This window comes from Sorex fumeus, unplaced genomic scaffold (genome assembly GCF_029834395.1).
Source record: "Sorex fumeus unplaced genomic scaffold, SorFum_2.1 ptg000238l, whole genome shotgun sequence".
In the NCBI taxonomy this organism is placed as follows: domain Eukaryota; kingdom Metazoa; phylum Chordata; class Mammalia; order Eulipotyphla; family Soricidae; genus Sorex; species Sorex fumeus.
The window spans coordinates 692,700-715,656 of record NW_026606295.1 but is presented as its reverse complement, the minus strand read 5'-3'; the positions used below and the strand labels follow the sequence as shown (position 1 = coordinate 715,656).

Below are 22,957 nucleotides of genomic sequence, written 5' to 3'. Positions count from 1 at the left end.
GATTTCTTTTCCGTGGTTGAATTTTCTTTTTAGAACAACTACTTCTGGTCATTAGATTGAATCTGACAGTGTTCTGGATCAACGGTAATTATAGCAAAGCTATTGCATTTGTAAAAATTATTTATTCTCCTACATGTACTTCTTACCCTCTAAATGCTGATGACAGATGTCAAAGAGGCAAAAACCAGCTCAAATGGAAAGACCGTCAAAAAGAGTATCACCTTGTGCTTTCAAATACATTGAAGCATTTCGGTGTACAATAGTCCTTTCATTTGACATTTTTAACAAGATGCTGATACAGTGCAGCAAATATGCAAAGTCTTCTTTCACACAGTCTGTGAAGAAGACAGCTAATTTTTTTCAGTTCTGAGATACAAATGATTTAAAAAGAAATCAGGATGAACAAGTTTCAAAATGCAGAGTGTTCTGTGCATGAGTCCATTTTCTTTAATCTCTGAAAGAATAAAGTGGTAAGAAAACAAGACAAGATCTCCTGCTGCACTCTGATCTTCTCCACTGTGCTGGCCCAGACTCTATTCTGGCTTGGAAGGATGCAGGTGTTTCTTTACGGTGCCAACCTCCCAGTGGGTGAGCTGTTCCTCTGGCAGGTAGAGGCAGATGCTGCATAACTTGAAGATATTACCTTTATTTTTTGGAGTCTGCAAATGCTGTTGGTCGATAAAGAGAAACACTGACTGGTTGGGATTGTTGACAACAATTCCAGTCTTGTCCTTGTGGCTCAGTACATGCAGAAAGTGTTTTTCATAGTCACAGTGATGAAACTCAAATTTGGCATGAATGAGACGAAAAGGCTCATCAGATTCCTTCCAACTAGAAAACAGTAGACAGACAATTTTTTTCAATAACATTCTAAGGCCACAGAATGAAATACATCTCCTGAGTACAGTCAATGACATCCCTTCTCACAGACTGGTATCGAGGAGCAGGAAGCTGGACCACATCCTCCTTTAAAAGCTCTATGGAACTTTCCAAGGAATAGCTGGAATCCCGCACACCTTTTAGGATATTTTCTTATAATTATTCGTCATGACTGGTTTGACCTCAGACACTTCAAAACCTGCTGATTTTTTCTTCTTCTCCTTGAATGCAAAGGTAATATACATCTTGAAGTCAAACTGGTCAGCTAGAGCTTCTTTTTCTTTCTAAGCTGAGCATGTAGTCTGTACAGAGCTTGTTTCTTCTACACGGACTCATCTTCACCATCTAGTCCGGCCCCAACAGAAAGAGACAGTGAGAGAGAAAGACAGAGAGAGACAGAGAGAAAGATACCGCCACTCCTCCAATAAGAAACTAGGAATAGTTCTCAAAAGCCAGAGTTTGAAAACAGGATTTGAAAACGGAAGTCCCTGGTTAGATGCTCAGTACCCTGTGGTCCCATGAACACTGCCAGCAACAACCTTTCACACCAAACCTGAAGTAGCTCCTGAGAACTAATAGGTGTGACCTCAAATCAAAAGCCAACGTTTGAAGTCATGGTTCCCACCACCAATTGAATGAATGTTCACAGCGCATTATATACTTAGGACCAAATCTTTGCTGGAATAAAAAACTAGCCACGATAACCCTGTGTGCATATTTCTGAGAATAAGACCTTCCTTGGGTCTAGAGTGATAGTGCAGTGGATAGAGCATTTGGTCCCCAAGGAACTGCTCAGAGTTGTTCCTGAGTTACAGAGCCAGGAGTAACCTCTGAGCATTTCCAGTCTGCTTCCCCGACGAAAATAGAAATGAAGAAAGCCCCCCAAAACACGGCTATAGAACGAAGAGCTGGAGTGCAGGCTTTGTGTCTGGGTTTAGTCTTGCACTGCATGGTTCACTCAGCACTGCCGGGAGTAATCCCAGACCACAGAGCTAGATTAGTCCGTGAACAATATGAGGTTCAATCCCTGGGGCAACCCATATGGTCTCATGAGCAGTACCAGGAGTAAATCTTGAGTGCGTAGCCAGGAGTAAGCCCTGAACATTGCCAGATGTGACTAAAAAAACAAAATCATAAGTACTTAGACCACCTGAAATAGAGCTGCGGGCAGGTCCTACAAGACACATTCCAGAGGAAGCTATTGCTGTCCCAAGGGATGGCAGATGACAACTCCATGTGAGATTCTTCCTCTGCAGCCACGCCAGTGAGAAGAACAGCTGTGAAGGTGGAAAACAATGAGATTGCTGGTTCTGACCCTGTCTAGGACTATGCGGATGGATGTGCTTATGCCTTACTTGATGCTGTTAATGTTCATTCATTTTCCCTTTCTCTTCCCTTTTCACTGTTGTAATGACCAGGATTTGCAGTGCTCCCACAGTTGGTTATGGTATTCACTGGGGTTACACGCATTTTGTTGTGGCATCTGCACACACTTGGATGCAGTGCACCACAGGTCATGTGGACTTGCTGAATCAAGCATCTTTCTAGTGTGGGAAGAACTACATCAGAGGAAGTGGGTGGGGGCTGGGGAAGGGACAAGGGACAGTCTGGAGTGAAGTGAGCGTGGGCAAGGAGGATCAGGGCACTCCTATGCCACTGTTCAGCAGCATAAGGACTCCATAAATTTCAAAGTGGATCCAGTCAATGGGTTTGCTGTGGTGCTATATCCAGGCTGGGGTGCCCACCTAATATAAAGGATCTTGAGTCAGGGTGTTTAGTGTGAATTCCCGGAGGTGACTGAAATGACTGGCAAGTTGGCTTCAAAGGGTCATTGAGAATAGAGAGCCGCAGGCCTGAGTCTGTTCTCAGTCATCGGGGTTCTAAGACACACGCCAAGAGAGGTGAAAAGACACAAGAAAGTACTGGCCGCTGGCCTCTGGCACTGAGTAAATCCCATCTCCTTCAAAGCCCGTGAACCAGCTGCCAGCATGGCTGGTGCATTCTCACTCTCCAGGCTGTAGGCCTTCCCTGACATCCCAGGCTGACACAGGGCCCTCCTGGGCATCGCCTCTTGATTTCCTGTGTGAATTCATCAGCATCTCCTTCATCATTTTGATTCCATGCTAATGATAAGCTTTCTCACAGAAGGTAAGCTCTGGAAGAGCAGGAATCGCACCTGCCTGTTCACCACAGCAACCTCAGAACCTACACAACCCAACACTCCGTTAACATGGAGAGGAGGGGGTAGCGGTCCCTCCTGGTTCTGTACTCGGGGGTCACTCCTGGTGATGAAGATATGCTGTGCTAAGGACAAAACTGTGTGCGAAGCAAACCTCTTCACCTCTCTCGAGCCACTCGTTGAACATGTAATAAATACTGTTGAATTAATCAAATTGTTATTCTGGGTTGTTTTTCCAATGGACTCGTTTCCATTTTGTATAGCCCCCATCATCAATATGTTGGCCCCTTGGTCTTACCATTTATGTTATTTTCATCTGAGGTCGGACCCTGACTGAGAAATGTTTTACTAGGCTAAGGATGTTTTTATAACTTTTTCTCCCCTCTGCTGGCCAAGGAGTTTTGATCATCATCTTTAAAAACATTTTGTGATGGGGGAGAATTGGGCTATACCCGAAGCTGCTCAGGGCCTACTCCTTATTCCTTCGCTCAGGGCTTCCTTCTAGAGGTACTCATGGGACCACATGTGGTGCCAGAAACCGAAGTGAGATTAGAAGCAGGTATGGCAAGTGCCTTGCCCCCTCCACATCTCTAATCCTAGATACATCTTCTCCATGAACACTCTAAGATATCTACTCTGTCACTGTCATCCTGTTGTTCATTGATTTGCTCGAGCGGGCCCCAGTAACGTCTCCATTCGTCCCAGCCCTGAGAGTGTATCAGCCTCTCCTTACTCGTCCTTCCCAACGGTGCCTTATGGGAGGCTCTTTCAGGGTCAGGGCAATGAGACCCACTATTAGAACATTTACTCTAGGTAAGTTAAAGTTGAATTTGGGCCTAAGAGAAAGAACACAGTGGCTAAGGCACTTGTCTTGCACACAGCCAATCGGCTTCAATCCCCAGCATCCCATATGGTTCCCTGAGCCCCCGCCAGGAGTGATTCCTGAGTGCAGAGACAGGAGTAATCCCTGAGCACCACCGGGGGTGGCCCCAAAGCAAAAATCAAACCAAGAAAAACCTGAAGGGGGTTATGCGATTTATCAAAGTCTGTAGCAAAGCTGAGTAAACTGAATTTTGTTAACTGAGCAGCAGTGCTCATGCTGCTAAGGGTTTTACAGGAAAGAGGAGAAGGTGAAAAAAAGAACTTAGAAGAAGAGGGGCTGTAACTCCGACTCTTTCTGGTGGCACTAAGGAGACATGAGGTTCTGGAGATCAAGTCTGGGGTTGCTGCATGCTGAGCTGAGCATCCACCCTGGAGAGCTCTCTCTCTCTCTCTCTCTCTCTCTCTCTCTCTCTCTCTCTCAATCTCTCTCTGCCCCTGGCACTTTTTAATGCTCTGACATCTGCCTCATGCCAGCTGTTTTAGCATATTCAAAATTAACTGTTGCTTTCTGAAATTCTGATTTTTAAAAAATTTCTATTAGTAAAACACCATGAGGTACAGTTGTAGACTTACAAATGTTTGTGATTGAGTTTCAATTATACAGTGATCAAGTACCCATCCCTCCACCAGTGCCCAATTTCCACCACCATGGATCCCAGTATCCCTTCCCCCCCCCATTGCCCCTCCCCCCCACCCTGCCTCTGTGGCAGGGCATTTCCTTTTGTTCTCTCTCTCCTTTTCAGTGCTGTGGTTTTCAAAAGACGCATTGAGTGACAATCATGTTCGATCTATAGTCTACTTTCAGCATGCTTCTCCCATCCTGGGAGGATTCTCCTATCACTAATCTAATCATCTAATCTTTGATAAAGGAGCAAGAAATGTGAAGTGGAATAAGGAAAGCCTCTTTAACAAATAGTGCTGGCAAAACTGGATGGCTACATGCAAAAAAAATGGACTTAGATCCTGCCTAACACCGTGTACAAAATTAAGATCAAAATGGATTGAAGACTTCAACATCAGACCTGAATCCATAAGGTACATTGAAGACAAAGTTGCAAAACCCTCCATGACATTGAAGCTAATGGTATCTTCAAAGATGTCACATCACTGGCCAAGCAAGTGAAAACAGAGATAGACAAATGGGACTATTTTAAACTAAGAAGCTTCTGCACTTCAAAAGAAACAGTGACCAAAGTACAAAGACAGTCTACAGAAAGGGAAAGGATATTTGCCCAATACACATCCAACAAGGGGTTGATATCAAGGATATATAAAGTACTAGTTGAAGTCCACAAGTAGAAAACATCCAACACCATCAAAAAATGGGGAGATGAAATAAACAGACACTTTCTCAAAGAAGACATTGAATGGCAAAAAAGGTACATGAGAAAATGCTCTACATCATTAATCATCAGAGAGATGCAGATCAAAACCACAATGAGATATCATTGCACACCACAGAGACTGGCCCACATCCAAAAGAACAAAAGCAATCAGTGCTGGCGCGGATGTGGCGAGAAAGGGACCCTCCTTCACTGCTGGTTCAGCTGACTGGTTCAGCCCTTTTGGAAAACAGTATGGACGATTCTCAAAAAATTAGAAACTGAGCTCCCATTTGACCCAGCAATACCACTCCTGGGACTATATCTCAGAGAGGCAAAAAAGTATAGTCGAAGTGACATCTGCACCTGTTTGTTCATTGCAGCACTCTTTACAATAGCCAGAATCTGGAAAAAACCTGAGTGCCCCAAAACAGATGACTGAAATTCTGGTTTTAAAGAAGAAACAGGAATTATGACTTCTTTCTTTTCCCACAGCTTTCTTCCCGCACAGCTCAGACTTCCCTTTCATCCCTTCTCCCTTCTATGCCCTTTGTGTAAATTTCAAGCAAAAATTAGAATGTTCTTACAGGATTCTGGATGAGAATATCTGGTGCTGGGTGAGTATCAGATCATCCAAGAAAAGTTACTTCCAATAGATGAAAAGTAATGAAAGAGAAGTCACAAAAATTTAAATCTGTCCCTTCCAAAGGGAGCGCTTGAATTCCAGAGATGCATATGATTATGTCAGCAGAAGGGAGGACATTCAGAAATGGAGTAGAAAGCATCCAAATGATAGCAACCCCTATATAAAAAGAAACAGTGTTGGGAAATTGACAACCTCCCATCTTGGTACTTGAGGGAAAACTGTGATTTATGTTCTTGAGTTTTCAGGACCTATGGGAGAGCAGGCCTGCATGCTGACTCAGGTCCCAATCCCAGCACCCCGTATGATCCCCCAAGCACTGCCAGGAGTGCACCCTGAGCTCAGAGTCAAGAGTAAGCCCGAAGCACAGCAGGTATGGCCCAATCTCCCCTCCATCAAATCCCCCCGTTCTTGTAATAATATGAAGGTCACACTTAAGTCTAAAACCGGTCAGGATGTAGGTCAGCAACAGAGCATTTGCCTTGCACGTGTGAGAGCCTGAGTTTGATTTCCAGGAATACAAAAGTAACAAACAAAAAACATAAGCAAGAGACTATAGATAAAAGACTCAGCTTAAAATCTCAAGTTTTCAGAACTCATATTCTTCCAAGTGCATCTCCGAACCCCACTGCAAGACGTGACTCATACATACAAAGTCCACAAAGAAATGGGAAATTACCCTGGTTTCAAGCACAAACAATTCTTCTGACATACTAAAGTGTTCCCTAAGTGAAAGTGAAAAGAAGACTCCAGGAGAAAGCCTTCTTCAAAACTAACTCAGAAATCACCACAAAGGCCTCCGACTGCCTGCTTTGGGTCTGACAGAAGTAGGGGCACCACTTTCTCCTTTTTCCAAAATCGGTTTCAGGCTGGTCCCTGGAATGTCTAGTGCAGGACTGCTTTGTTTGCCTTCTTTGCGACAATACTTCAGAGGCTGGAAGCCCAGTTAGAATGGAAGGGAATCATTCCTACACCACACATTTCTCCCACTGTTGTCTGGGGGAGTAAGGGTGATTTGTGCCTGTAATGCTCTGTCTGTGCTTGAAAACTAGGGTGCCCATTAGAGCAGGAGTGACAGAGGAGAAGGATTTCTGGTTTTTCACGCAATATTGAGTGTGTAACTCGTGTTGTACAGAATTCAGAAAGCAAAGGAAATTCCCCCAAATTATACCCGTTTTGTAAATCTTTTCGTAAAATTTAAAATTTTTAATGACTGATGTTTTAGAAGTTTCATTCTGAAACAAATTCCCACTATAACAAGCTTTAAAGGTGAAAAAATATAAAGGTGCTAGGGACTTAAAAACAATGGGGAAAAAAACCAGAGAAAAGACCATTATTAAATGTTATTAAATGCTCACCCTCTGCTATTTAAAATTCTTAGAGAAATGGGCCCAGGGAGAGATGGAAACGCCCACATCGCCATCACGTGGGGATTAGGTGGAACTACTGCAGCCCGACTTGTCCCAGGCTTCAGATTTCCTAACCCTCAGCTCAGATAGAGAAGGGAGCACCAAATAAAGGGTGTTGGGAGGATCCACCCAGGATGGGAGAAGCATGCAGAAAGTAGACTATAGACCAAACATGATTTCCACTCAATGCCTCTTTTAAAAACCACAGCACCCGAAAGGAGAGAGAGAACAAAAGGGAATGCCCTGCCAAAGAGGTGTGTGTGTGGGGGGGATGGTGGGGAGGGATGCAGGGATCCGTAATGGTGGAAAATGGGCACTGGTGGAGGGATGGGTACTTGATCAGGGTATAATCAAAACACAAGCACAAAAATTTGTAAGTCTACAACTGTACCTCATGGTGTTTCACTAATAAAAATTAAAAAGAAAAATGTTCTCAGCACAAGAAAAGAATTTAACTATATGTAGTGACATACATTAACTAGACTTACTCTCTAAATTATTTTAAAATGTACACAAATACTGAATCATTGTGTTATATACAGAAATCAATAGAAAAGTGTATGTGAGCCTTAATTATATTTTATAATGATATTTCACATTATAGCACAGTGGTAGGGCGTTTGCCTTGCACGCAGCAAACATGGCCAACCCACGTTCGATTCCTCCGCCCCTCTTGGAGAGCCCGGCAAGCTACCGAGAGTATCTCACCCACACGGCAGAGCCTGGCAAGCTCCCTGTGACGTATTCGATATGCCAAACACAGTAACAACAAAGTCTCCAATGGAGACGTTACTGGGCCCGCTCGAGCAAATCGACGAACAACGGGAGGGCCTTTACCTTTAAATGATATTTCAGTATATCCTACAATAAATGATACCTTGTTTTAGTTTCTGTAAAAAAAGAGACGTCGTGCCCTTTTCTTTGCTTCAAAGCTAGGTAGCATTGTAGCACTGTCCTCCCTTCACAGATTTTCTCCAACAGGCACCGGTAACGTCTCCATTGTGAGACTTGTTGTTTCTGTTTTTTGGTATATCAAATATGCTATGGGTAGCTTGCCAGGCTCGGCCGTGAAGGCGGGATACTCTCAGTAGCTTGCGGGGCTCTCCAAGAGGGACAGAGGAATCAAACCCGGGTCAGCCACGCGCAAGGCAAACGCCCTACCTGCTGTGCTATAGCTCCAGCCCAGTGGATCACAGCCAGTTACAGATTTCAGTGTTAGGTATAGGGTCATTAGGAAACAAGTAAGCAGTTTGGCCGTTGCAGCGGGAGCAGAGCGGTTAAGGGCTCTTTGTTTGCATGCATGGGACCCAGATCCTTTCGTACATTCCCCATACAGTTCTACAGCCATTCCGAAGTGATTCTTGAGTGCAGAGTCAGGAGAACCCCCTGAACATATCCATGTGTGGCCCCAACCATAAACAAACAAACAAGAAAATGAAAACAAAGCAGTCTCAGATGCTTGATGGCGAACTCCCTCATTCTGAGCTGGATCTTCCTCCATCCCCCACATCTTTATAGAAGAGGGTTGGGGCACCCTCACAATGTGGGTGGAGTGTGGGTTGTCCCTTGTAGGAAACATTCAAAGGGCACAGCCGCAGACATCGAAGGTGGGTTCAGAATTTTATTGCTCAGAGCGAAGAGAACAAAAAAAGAAAAGAGCCTTGCTTTGCTTCTTCCAGACCAGGTTCCAACCCCTGCAACCCTTCTTGTCCAGAGACCAAGCTGGGGCAACCCACCCGGGCACCCCGAGGAGATTCAGATATGTACCCCACAAAAGTCTGAAGGCGGGAATCGGACCTTGGTCACCCGCGGGAAAGACAAGCACCCGCGACACTCTCCTATCGCTGCACCTGTGGAAGCTGTGTGCTTAATGACCCCATACTTAACACTGAAGGAAACCCAAGGGAGGAAAATTCTTAAGAGAAAGGGGTCTGTGGAGGGGCAAAAACGCGGCACACCGCCATCTCGTGGCAGTTAGGCTGAACTACCGCGGCCCGACTTCTTCCATGCTTGATTTCCAGCCCTTTGCTTCAATATGGGGTCATCAAGCAGGCAGCTTGGGCGGCTGCAGCAGGAGCAGAGCGGTTAGGGCTCTGCCTTGCAGACACAAGGCCCTGGTTCTTTCTTTGGCTCCCCATACAGTCCCACCGTCATGATGGAGCGATTCCTGAGTGCAGAACCAGGAGAAGCCCTGAGCGTTTCTGGGTTTGTGACCCCCAAACTATGAACAAGTCAAATAACATGGACACAGCCTCAGTTCGTGATGGTGGATTCCCTCACCCCAACTTGGGGGACTCTGAGCTGTATCTTGCTGTATCCCTGACCCTTATTCCTTGTAGAGGAGGGTTGGGACACCCTCAGAACATGGGGTGGTGGTGTGTGGGGTTGACTATAATTGGAAACCTTTCCAAAGGGCTGGATCAAAGGCAGAGCAAAGTGGGTATAGACCATTTTTTGTTCACCTCAATGAGTAAAGCAAAACACATAAAAAATAAACTTAATTAAAATAAGCAGAAGTTCATGGCTAACTTTAATAGCAAGCACTTATAAGGGTCCCCAGAACCCCGCGAACCCACATCAAACCCCCAAATAAAATAATTCTTGGAAGAGTGAGTGGTGTATTTAGAATTTCCAGGGAAGGAGGTTGCCTGGTCTTTGGCTCATTATCACTGTTTTAATCAAAATTCTTTTTAACCTACTCCCATTTCTCTGATGGTAGGCAATCTCACCCCAAACTTTTGGAGATCCTGAAGTTGAATCTAACCTCTGTCACCATCCTTCACAGACTTGGGACTTCTCATGTATATAGGAAGCCCCAAATTCTCTGCGATAGGGAAAGATGGCACCCTTGGAAAAGTGGAGCGTAGGGGTGTGGGGGTGATAGACTGGAGACCTGTAAAAATGGTTGATTTGGAGAGATCATACTATGGTATGGCACAATCGTCTACTGTGCTCACCCTGGGTTCTGTCTCAGCACCATATCATACCCCTGAGCCCACCAAGAAGCTGTTGGGGCCACCCACAGCCCACAGTAAATAAAGCCAGAGACTAGCTTGGCCAGTCAGTGCGGGGGACTAAGGAGAGGGACAAGGGTGCAACTCCACTGTGCAGAAATTCTTTTTTGTTTTATTAATCAGAAATTCTGAGGATCCTGGGAGGTCTAGTTCTGGAGGAAAGTCGGGACTAGGGTTGGACATTTCTTAGAGGAATGTCCCTGGGGAGGGGAGGAAACGCCCCACAGCGCCCTCTCGTGGTGCATCGGCGGAAGAGCCGTGGCCAGGCTTTCCTGCCTGAAGATTTCCAGCCCTTGGGTTTGCTTCCATATTAACCTGCGGGTCACAAAGAATCAAGAAGGCGGCCTCAGGCCGTGCAGCGGTAGCCGAACATTGAGGGCGTTTGACTCGCATGGGGCGATCCCTGTGTCAGGATGAACCCAGCAGCCTGGCCAGTGCTTTGCCCGAAGTAGAATCTCTCCCTCTAAGCCCGTTCGCAAACAGTTCCTGTCGCGGTCATCCCCACACCTCGCGGTTTTCCGTAGAGGAAGGAGCTGGAAGCAAGACTCAGCTCGGCACCCCCAAGTTCGGCGTGAAGGAATGCGCCGCGAAAGTCGCATTCTGTTTGCTTGTGTTTTGCGGACCACACGGGCGGTATTCGAGGGTTATTCCTGCCCCTGCACTCAGGAATCACTCCTGACTGTGCTGGGGGAACCTATGGGTTGATCGCCCCATACAAGACCAGCGCCTTCGTGGCTCACTGTTAGATCCTTGACCTTTGATCCTTCATGACCCCGTATTAACACTGAAGCAAAGAAAATTTTTTCTGTTTTTCCCTTTTTGGGTCACACCCGCAATGCACAGGGGTTCCTCACGGCTTTGCACTCAGGAGTTAAGTCCTGGCAGTGCTCCGGGGACCATATGGGATGCTGGGAATCGAAGCCGGTGGACCCAGGTACCGGGCAAACGCCTTACCCGGGTACTAGAGCTCCAACGCAGGAGCTGGAAATCTTAAACTTGGGAATAGCCGCCCCGGTAGTTCCGCCTAGCCGCCACGTGATGGCGCTAGGCGAGGGCGTTTCCGTCCCTCCTCAGGACCGTGTCTCTAAGAATTTTCCACCCTTGGGTTTGCTTCAGTGTTAAGTATGGGGTAATTAAGGGTCAAACGCAGCTTTGACAGGCAGCAGTTGGATAGCCATGCGGATACTTGTGTTTCATGCGGGTGAACAGGGTTCGATTCCCACCTTCAGACTTTTGTGGGGTACATAGCTGAATCTCCTGGGGAGGTTCAGGTGGGTTCCCCAGCTTGTTCTCTAGACAAAGAGGGGTGCAGGGGGTTGATCCTTGTCTGGAACGAGCAAGGCAAAGTTTTATATATATATATATATTTTTTTTTCTTCGCTCTGAGCAAGAACAGTTCTGAACCCACTTTGTGATGTCTGTGAACGAGCCCTCTGGATGTTTCCTGCTATGAGCAACACACACTCCATCACCCCACAATCTGAGGGTTCCCCAACCCTCTTCTACAAGGACGTGGGCGATGGACGAAGATACAACTCAGAATCCCTCAAGGGAGGGAATTCGCCATCAAGGACTGCTTTGTTTTAATTTTCCTGTTTGATTGTTTATGGTTGGGGACACACCAAAAGATGCTCAGGGCACTCTCAGGAATGCCGCCGGGCACGACTCGAGGGCCATATGGGAAGCCAAGTGACAGACAACGGTTCTGTGAATGCAAGGAAAGTGTCCTAACCGCTAACCTACTGCTGCACCGCCCGAAGCTGCCTGCTTGATCCTAATTACCCCAGGCCTAACACTGAAGCAAGCCCAAGGGTGGAAAATTCTTAGAGAAAAGGGCCTGGGAGGGATGAAAACGCCCCACAGCGCCATCTCGTGACCCGGAACGAACTCCCAGCCTCCATTTTTCTTGCTTGAAGTCAAAAATTGGTTTGGTTTTGTTTGGGTTTTGGGAGTCACACCTGGTTATGCTCAAGGGTTACTCCTGGCTCTGCGCTCAAGAATTACACGTGGCAGTGCCACGCCCCAAAGTCACAGCAGCTGCCCTGCAGCAGCCAACCTAGGTTCACCCTCAGCATCCCATAGCGTTCCCCAAGCACCGCAAGGAGTGATCCCTGAGCACAGAGCGAGGAGTACCCCTGAACACTTCCTGGTGTGGTCGCCAAACAAAAGAAAACAAAGCAAAAACAGCTTACCAAATCCATTGACTTAGGAGGAAAATGCTGCTCAGATGTGGAAAACCAAGCATTCTGGCCATGATTGGTGGTGATTAGAAATCATTATTGGTAGGATAAATAGTAAGTTGCAGACAGAGAAGGAATTCTGATAACACGCTATTTGGTTTCGTGGTGAGAGTACTTTAAATGCTTATAATATTTCTGTAATGATCCAAATTCATGTTTCATTTAACTAGACATGTTATGTTTCTTGGAAAAGAAAGGGTTAGAACTGGATAAAAATTCAAAGGTCTCAGCAATTCAATTTTCCCTCATGGATTGTAGTGTACATTTTTTGTTTTGGGATTTTTTTAGTTTTATTTATTTATTTTTTGCTTTTTGGGTCACACCCAGCGATGCTCAGGGGTGACTCCTGGTTCTGCACTCAGGAATTACTCCTGGCGGTGCAGGGGAGACCAAATGTGATGCTGGGGATCAAACCCAGGTTGGCCGCCTGCAAGGCCAACTCCCTACCTGTTGTGCTATTGCTATTGCTCCGGCCCCTGTAGTCTATATTATTTTCTGATACATGTTCAAAGATTTATGTACCAAAAAAGTCACTACATCATTGAACAAGAACTGACAAAGAAAGACAACATAAGTCACCATCAGTTGGAAAGTGCTTAAACAGCTGGTTAAGTGAAGCATTGCTAAAGCATCAACAGTCAATCCAGCCCCCCGTCCCTCCCCCGGTGCGCGGCCCTGCGGAGCCAGCCAACTGGCCAGGCTCCCCTTCCTGGCCATAACGGGCGGGCGAGCTGCCCTGAGGAGGCGGGGAGGGGACGGCTGGGCTGGCGGGTGGGCGGGCGGGCACACGATAATAAAGAACTTCTGAGTGCCCCCCAACTGCATGCGCTTGAGCACGCAGTCCGACCTGGCCTTCTTCAGGTTCCCGCGGGACCAGGCCAGGTGCCAGAAATGGGTGGAGAATTGTAGAACAGCAGACTTAGATGGTAAAACACCAGATCAACTAAATAAACATTATCGATTATGTGCCAAACACTTTGAGACCTCTACGACCTGTAGAACTCTAAGTAATAGATACATTTTGCAAAAGTAGAAAATGAACGCTATGAAAATGGACGGAAGTGTCTCAAAGCTTACCTGAGCAACACTTTGAGAGACCAGGGGTCGAATAACTGGGCTTTGCTTAATATAAATTTTGATATAAAACATGATTTGGATTTAATGGTGAACACATATATCAAACTCTACACAACTAAGTCAGAGCTTCCTGCAGATAATTCAGAAACCATTGGAAACACCGAAGAGATTTTAAAATAGGGTTTATCTTCCATTTGAAAGCATCTTACAGAAAAGCTATGTTGTATGTAGGCCACCCAGTCACTGACTGTCTTGACCAGTAGGTCTCCCATTGAGTATGTTCATTTGTACTCCTATTTAAGTGGCTCCAGTTTGAATTCCTGCTTTGGAGACCGAACTGTTCTAAAATATAGCATTGAAAGTGTCACATCACATTTCAGTGTGAAGTCTGCTAGTGGCTCTAGAGTTGTTTTTAGTTATTTTAGACATAACATTATCACTGTGGATGCGATATGTGGGTATGGAGTTACCAGTTCCTTGAAGAAATAAATTGGAGGTTGTGTGGGAGGAATTCATTTTTAAAATGTTACGTTAAAGCTCACAACTGACCTTTGACTGATAAGAGTTCTAAGTGTTACTGCTCAAAACCTGTACTGGACAATTAAGAGTATTACCAGAGAAACTTGAGCTTGCCAAAGTGTAGATTTTAAGTGAAGATTTTGTCTTTAGCAAGTGAACTTAAAGAAACAGACGAGTCTGCCATTGTTGTTCCATAACTGGTTGTTGCTGTTTGCATTCCTTTGTTGAGCCTACAGAAGCTTTTAGCAAGTGTATCTTGAACTTGTGTTTCATGGTCAAGATAGGATCAGAGGCCATGGATACTGACAACTGATTTGTTTTGCTTTCAAGTCTGTTCTCCATGACTATTATCTACTGCCTCCTCTTGATTTATAAGTAAAACTAGGAGAAGACACAAGAATTATTGTTTTGTGGGCTTCTGGGAATTAAATGAAAATATTGCAGTTAATTTTGGTGAAGGAAATCAATTTTGTATAGTTTATTTCAACGTAAATAAAATGTGAATTTTGTTTTTAAAAAGTCAATCTAATAGATTCTAACATGAAGTCTCTTCACTTAAGAAACTGAAACAAAAGATGAACAAATTGAAGACTAGCACTAAATTGGAAAGTAAAATCAATTCAAATATCACCCTACAAACAGGTGAAAACATCAAATCTTGTGCGGGGACACAGACTCGAGGGGTATACTCAACGAATGGAGTTTTTGGATAAGAATTGGGATCATCAGGCTAGGGATAAGTTAGAGACTAAATCTGTACTACATACCATTTTGTCACTTGAAATATCATTCTAGAAGTAATATAAGAACTGTGGTGGAGGGTCCTGGACACTTTGACAGTGGTGAAGGTGCAGTGACTTTGGACAACAGTGCCATACAGTTAAATGCTATTAAGGTATTGAAACTATTTAGGTTTAACAATACAGGTGAAACTAAACTATAAAATGAGATGAAATGTTATGCTCAGCAATAATTACAATTTAAATGAATAACTTGAACATCTCAAAGAAATGGAAACATAAATAATACAGCTGTGAACCATGAAAGATCAGCACTCGTGTCCTCACTCCTTAGCCTATAGATTGAAAGATAAGCATTTACGTACATCACATCCAGTGTCAGCACAAGCAAGGTTATAGCTGGAATCATTAAGCCTTAGGTAATCTCCCTTGACCATCCTCATTTGAGTTACCCAAGTCTGCAGGGTGCTTTAGTGAGAGAATACATTTCAGGAACAGTAAATACACCTGAATCCTATCACACTTGGTTTAGAAAGATGTTATGCCCTGTTCACTTTCCAAGTCCCCTCTCCCCCAGGTGCAAAGCAGCCAAGCAGTTTTACAGAAAGCAATGTTGCAAGTTAGCTGAAGCACGCAAAAATTTGATGCCCTAATATGGATTCTTTCATATCCTTTTCTCTCTGGCTTGTATCACTTAGCACAAGGAACGGAAAAACGAATTAGTCTCTTAAATAGCTCACCTTAACACTATCATCTTAAGCAGCATTCTGTCATTTTAGCATATGGCCTGTAGGTGGCAGCAACAGCATTCTATGGAATCTCCATACTGCCCTTTCAGGGAGCGCATTTCATAGGAGGGTCCGAGTGTTCCTTCCTTCCTTCCTTCCCTCCCTTCCTCCTTCCCTCCCTCCCTCCCTCCCTTCCTTCCTTCCTTCCCTCCCTTCCTCCTTCCCTCCCTCCCTCCCTCCCTTCCTTCCTTCCTTCCTTCCTTCCTTCCTTCTTTCCTCCTTCCCTTTTCTTTCCTCCTTCCCTTCTTTTCTTTCTTAATTTCTTCTTTCTTTTCTTTCTTTCACTCTTCCTTCATTTTTTAAAATTTGTTTCTGTTTTTGTTTGAGGTCCACACATGGTGATGCTCAGGTGTTACTCCTGACTCTGCACTCGGGGATTACTCCTAGCAGTGCTTGGGTAACCATATGGGATTTAGGGAGTCCAGGGTAAGTCACATGGAAGGAAAGTGCTCTGCCCACTCTACTATCTTTCCAGCCCCATATATTTCTTTTCATAAGAATATTTTCTTGAAATATCTACTTATAAATTTATACAAATTTATACTTGAGTGGACTCTAAGTACTCTTGAATATAGTTATGAAAAAAGAAGCTACAAATCTCAGGATGGAAACACTGAAAAAATCTTCAGCAGAATGTGAATGATTGCCCCTCTGCTGTAGAACAATTGGTTTTCAGTTGGTTTTCCTCTCTGTGCCTTTCCAGGTTTTTCTACAAAAATCCTGGCATGCTGACCTCATTCCCTGCCTATCCTGACCAGAGGAGCCTCCTTCAGAGGTCTGGAGCATGGAAGTTGGTGTCCTATGTTACCCAGCATCCAAACACTGGCGATCTCACCAAACACTTCCTTTTCCAAAGTTGGAATGCAAATAATGAAAATGGCATTCGTTTCATAATAGCGTTGTTGAGGCAGATATGGGGAAGGGGGGCGCTACAGGATCTCTTTAGTACTCTTCCAATCCAGAAGCTGATTTTTCATGATGTTAATAAAGCTTATGCTTCAAGACCCCTCGCCTCACTTGAAGTAGTCCCTCTCCAAACATTCAATTTCTGAATACACAGTACTGTGATTTCCTTAGAAGACCCATCACTCCTCTGGTTACAGAATGTACCAGACACTGAGACCCAGTCTAGCCAAAGCTCTGGACAACTTTAATAGCCTTGTATGAGGGCTGCAGTTTTGTACAGTGGGCAGGGCATTTGCCTTGCACACAGCCAAGCTGGACTTGACCCCCAGCATCCCATATGGCTTCCTGAGCCCCACCAGGAGCAATCCCTGAACACAGTGCTAGGAGTAAGCCCTGAACTCAGAACTGACAGAGCCAGGTAAAAGCCCTGAGCACTACAGAGTGTAGCCCCTAAATAAAACAAAAAGAATCTAAAACAAAAACAAAATCCAAAATCATCTTCTCACAAGTTTCTTCAAAAGATGGACAAAGTGCATTAAGCATATTTGCTTTTTATTGGTTGTTCTCTATCTCTGTTTCTCTCTGTCTCTCTCTGTCTCTGTCTCTTTCTGTCTGTCTCTCTCACCTACATTCATCCACAAATAGGTTCTTCCCATCAAAGTAACAGACAAGTCCCTTTTGGCCAGAACATCTTCCAGTAAATCACAAAAAAGATTAACACAAAGAGGAAGAGGAGGGGCACCCGCTCTATGTTCTCTAGACCTTTAAGAAAACATGAGGTTAAAAAAACCCCCAAAAACTTGAGGTTGTTCCTTTGGCCACATACATGCAGATCCACAAGAAAGGTAAACTCGTAGACATAAGGGGAATGGGCATTGTCCCAAAAAAGAATTACTCCAGAAAAGTTTTTTTTTTTTTTTTGTAGGAGTACTGCTATTTATTCAGCCACTGATTAGCTGATTGAATTGTGCATGAACTCCACCTTACTTTTTTTTCCATTTTGTATAATTTTATTTATTGAATCACCGTGAGAGCAGTTACAAAGCTTTTGGGTCTAAGTCTCAGTCATACAATGAAACACCCGTACCTTCACCAGTGCCCATTCTCCACCCCCAACAACCCCAGTATACCCCCATACCACACCCTCCCCCTGCCTGTGGGGCAGATGATTTCCACATTACTCTCTATGATCACATTCACTATTTCGATACCAGACCCACCATTATTTGAAATTTTACCCCAACACTCAGATCTGCTGAAAAGGCAACAATAGATAATTTGTTCTATTGCTGGTTATGAATAACATATGATGTCATGTGGCTGCAGTAGGCCCATGTGGTTTTGAAATTCCGAAATTTTAACACTTAAATCTGGAGTGATTTCTGCCAAAAGCCACTGGGTTTAGAGATCTGCTCCTGAGTCTCTGGGATCAGGACCGTTGAGCAGCTTGATGAGGAGCCAGAGAGGCCGTTCGTGGGCGATGACTTGGGGTCTCGTTAGGGTGGGGAGGACAGGCCCGGTTTCCCCCCCCCCCCATCCCGTGAGGCCCAACAAGTTTTCTGCAGGCCCAAGCCTGACTGTCCAATGGCCTCTGGAGGATGACAGCCACAAAAGTTTTTAACTGAGAGCACCTACAATGTTACCTAGCATGCTACTGGCATTGTCATAAACCAACAAGTCAAGGGCCAAACATGACGGAAAGTTAAGGAAATAGTTCACATCCAAGAGAAAGTGACGTTACCAGTCTCTCAATTTTCACTGGAGAATACGATGTGTTTTGCAAATCAAGTCATTTGCAGCACTTACATTACATTCTCTGTACTCTTCTTTGCTGACTTCCTTATAGTAGTGATATCGCTTGGAATATGAGAACTTAGTCCACAGCTCCCTCATTGTCGTTAATCGTATTTCTTGCCTTTGTCTGATTTTGCTTGAGCTCGAGCGGGCCCAGTAACGTCTCTACTGGAGACTTTGTTGTTACTGTGTTTGGCATATCGCATACGTCCCGGGGAGCTTGCCAGGCTCTGCCATGCGGGCGAGATACTCTCGGTAGCTTGCCGGGCTCTCCGAGAGGGGCAGAGGAATCGAACTTGTGTCGGCCATGTTGGCTGTGTGCAAGGCAAACACCCTACTCGCTGTGCTTTGTTTTGTCCTTTTTTCCATGATCCATTACATAGCCTTCTTGAGTCGAGAAGTCTATTTTGTGCTAAGATTGTAATAAACCAACAAGTCAGGGACAAGATTCTTGCCGAGAGAATGACTGTTCATCGTGAGCATATTAAGCACTCTAAGAGATGAGTCAGCTGTCTGAAACAGGGGCAGGAAAATGGTGCGAAAAACAAGGAAGCCAGAAAGAAAGAGACTCTGGCTCAGCTGACGTGCCAGCCTGCTCCACCCAGAGAAACAAAGAGCCAAGATTTCCCATCACTAAAGCTCCTCAAATACACAACCAATCTGGAAAGTGGTTTCCACCAATGCAGTTCTAAGGAGCAGGCTGAAGAGGATGTTTCGAGGCTCTATGCTCCCATGTCATTAGAAATGTTGCCTCTTTTAGGTTGCCCACATTTGGACAGATCAGCTCCTGAGAAGTGAAAATTATCTGTGAGATACTCACTTAGGGGCAGCTAGGATCAGGCTGAAGAAATCTGACACTTGTCTCTAAAGCATGAATTGGAAACTCTTTAAGACGGATGGGGGCCCAAGAGCTAGTCCAGGGCAAGATGCTTTCCTTGTGTGTGGAGGGTTCCTACTTGGATATGGTCCTCTGAGGATCTCCAGGAGTGACCCCTGAACACTGCAAACCAACCTAAAGAACGGGGGTTGGGATAAGGAAGAAAGCTTCACAGCCACAGAAAGGCAGGGCAAAGAATTCTAAAACTAGTGCCACCCCTTTTCAAAGGTAGCAACTGCCTTTGTATATGCTTCCTTCTGTCTCTTGTCTAGAGCAGCCCAACGTAGAACACATCCCAAGAGCTGCTGTGTGTGTGTGTGTGTGTGTGTGTCTGTTGCCCTGACGGGAGGCGAGCTGCGGGCCCGCTGCTTCGATCCCTGTGCCTGGACGCCCATGGGCTAGAGCACCTGGGCCGCTCGGAGGCGGCGCTGGACCGCGAGCCTCTAGCCTGGACGCGTTGTGCCCGCGGCAGGAGACCCTGGCGGGACCATGGGGGCATCTGGGCTTGCCTGAGGCCCTTAGGAGAGGAGGACACTGAGCATGGGCCGCGGGGGGAGGGGGCGACTCGCGCCCGGCAAGCACATGCAGCCGTGCGAGGGGTTTAAATCCACAGAGTTCTGCTGCTTCGCGACCCCGCCTTTCCCACCCTCACGCCCCGCCCCGCTGCGCCAAGCCACGCTGCCCTCTCAGGGTCGCTCAGTCCCTGCTGTCCTCGCCACCACCCGACGCAGCCGCTGCTCCCGACCCTATCTTCTCTGGTCTTGCTCCCAGCCCTCTCGGCTCCTCTGTACATCCACCTGGGCGACCAGGCTCTGCTCGGGGGAGGAGAGGAGGGAGGGGGATCTTGGGGTCCCCCCGGCGCTCTGCGCCCCATGGCACGGGTTCCCGCGGTGGTGGCCCAGTCAGTCGGCCAGCGACAGGGGCCGCACAGGACGGTAGGCGACCACCGGGTCCCCTCGCCTATGCTGCAGAATCCTGGGGGAGGCGGCGGGAGGGGGGGTCGAAGGTCCAGGGGTGCGGGGGCTGCAGGCAGGTCCTGTTGGGGATGGGGCGGGGCTGTCGAGGTGGGCGTGTGTGGCCTGTCACAGCAGGCAGCCAGCAGCTTGTGGCCAGGCCACTTCAGGCGCCTTCCACCAGCAGATCCTGTTGCCGGAACAAGTGCTCGGGTTTGTGGGCGGGCCCAGGGATGTGGCTCGTTGTGCCCTGCCCGGTCCTCACCTGCAAGACTTAGTCACTGTTGCTCCCCATCCTTTTCTTTTATTCTTTTTTAAAAAAAAATTATTAAAAACCCTTTTGAGCTGCATGTTGTAGCAATGCCCTCCTGGTTTCTGCGGAAACAAATTGAAATCGGTGAGGAGCGGTGGGCGGGGGGGAGGGGGCATTGTTTCTTCCTCGGGACCTTAGCCGACTGCCTTTTTCTTTAAGTCTGTCCCTGGGTTGCCACCTGGACCTTGCAATGGTGAGAGGTCAGTAGCAGGGGGGTGCGAGTGCAGGCGAGCACGAGTACGTGCTTGTCACTGTGTCATGTCACCATATCACTCTCCTCCCACCTGGGGATAGTGCGTCACATGATGCATCACCATTGTCTGCAGTTTCTGTAGTGCCCAAGGATCAGCAGGAGGCTCCGTAGAAACCCCTGGAAAAGAAGTCATAGCCGTGAACACCAGAGAGGAGCACAACCCAAAGCCGTCACCGGAAGTCCCCGCACTGAAGCTGGAAAGGCCCTGACCACCCCGAGGTACGTCTCAGAGTTGCCAGATGCTCCTTCCTCTCCAGGGGACATAAAAGTGGGTTGTGATCTAAGCTGCCCATCACTTTCAGGGAAGGAAAAGCAAGCAGCTGACCTGCTGTCCTTTTTCTTTAACTGAAAATTTTATACTATTTGAGCAGACATATCTAGCCGAATTGATGAAAACTAAGTGTGGGAGCCAGCAAACAGAACACAGGGAAAGAGGGAAAGAGGGCACTGGCCTTGCGCACAGCTATCCTGGTTTGATTTCCTGCATCTATAGGGCCCCCACAGCCCACCAAGAGATTCCCGAATGCAGAATGTGAAGGAAGCCCAGACTCTTACTACTGTTGGATGGGGTCCCAGAACAAAACAAGAACACGCTCAAGAAATGTGAGTTGGGTACTTAGTAGAAATAAGAACCTCTACCATCACAACTTTCTGGAATTTAATCAGAGTAAAAGCTTTTTTTTGATGGCAACAGAGATAGCACAGATCATTTGGTGGCTGCCTGGCACACACTTCAACCAAGTTTCAATCCCCATCAGACCAAAGGGTCCCCACATCTTCATGGGGGATCAATGAGCAGAGTCACAAGTAACCCATTAGCATTACCAGGAGTGGCCAACAACAAAAAATAAAGCAATAAATTTAGAGGCTGGAGCTATAGTAGCATAGCTAATAAGCCTCACACATGGCTGACCTGGGTCAGTCCCCAGCACCAACTGGGTATTTGAAGCAGCAACCACAGGCTATGACCCAGAAGCCAAAGGATAAAAAGAAGAACTTGTATATTAGTCAAAGCCCACCAGGCAACTTTGTCGGGTCAGGGTTTGGTTTGGGGGACAGCAGGGAAAGAACTTTTGGCAGTGCTAGGGGACTCTGCTTTCCCGGGATTGGACTGTGGCAGGCTGCTTCCATGGCCAGGGCCTGCACTCCTGGCCTATCTCTGACCCTAGAAATTCAAATTCTAGATAAATCCTGTGTACCTTGTGATAACAACACAGACTGACTATTGGGGAGGAGGTCTTTGTCTTATCTTAGAAGGGTACCCTGGGAAGGAAGGGCTTTCCTATGTTCATTGTGCTACCTCACCTGGGTGAAACTGCTACCAGGAACGCTTGCAGGGTGGGCAGGAGACTTAGGCTGCAAGATGGAGGGAGGAGAGACCACCATAGGGGACAGAAGGAGACAAGATTGAGCGGCAGGGTGAGACTGGAATGGGGAGTATAGTGAGGCTGAAACAGTTGTGCGTGCAGAATGGAATAAGTGGCAAATGGTCTCCAACCAGCCTGGCAAGCCTGTTCCCTCCTTCATGCGTCTACTCAACCACACTCATTTATTTTATAACATAAATATCTCACTCGCATATACATGTCTCTTCCCTGGCCTCAGAGCTCCACCTTCCAGCCAGATCATGACCGGTTTCTCCCCCAGAAAGTCCTAAACCCCACAGACACATCTTCATGAGCCTGCATCTAGCACTCACTCCTGTTGTGCAGTAATTTATCTTAAAACAGTGCAAAAAGTTTGCTGTATAGGAAAATTAACCCAATATCCAGGACGTTTACTATACACCAGAATGTGAGCTGTGTCTCAAAGTTGTAGCAGCTGGAGTGATTCTACTTTTTAAAGATGAATATGATACCTTGTGGCCAAGGTGGTGATATAGGAGAAAAGGTGCTTGCCTTGCACTTGGCTGACCCAGGTTCTATACCTCAGCACCCCAGATGGGCTCCTGACCTTGGCAGAAATGATCCCTGAGTTAATAGCCAAGAGTTAGACATGAACCCTTTAGGTTGTGGACCTCAAATACTGCAACAACAAAAGGTAACTAACAAAGAAAACAAAACCAAAAATAAATTCATCTGCAAAGACAAATTCTACAGAGAAACACTTAAAGGATTGAACACTGGGTGCTAAAATCACATTTTTGGGACTTATTTTATGCTATAGAAG

General features: G+C 46.2%; 1 pseudogene; it reads right to left on the bottom strand.

Annotated features, from left to right (window-relative positions):
* Positions 1-533: 533 nt before the first annotated feature.
* Positions 534-18,491, bottom strand: LOC130018135 (uncharacterized protein C6orf62 homolog; annotated as a pseudogene).
* Positions 18,492-22,957: the final 4,466 nt, after the last annotated feature.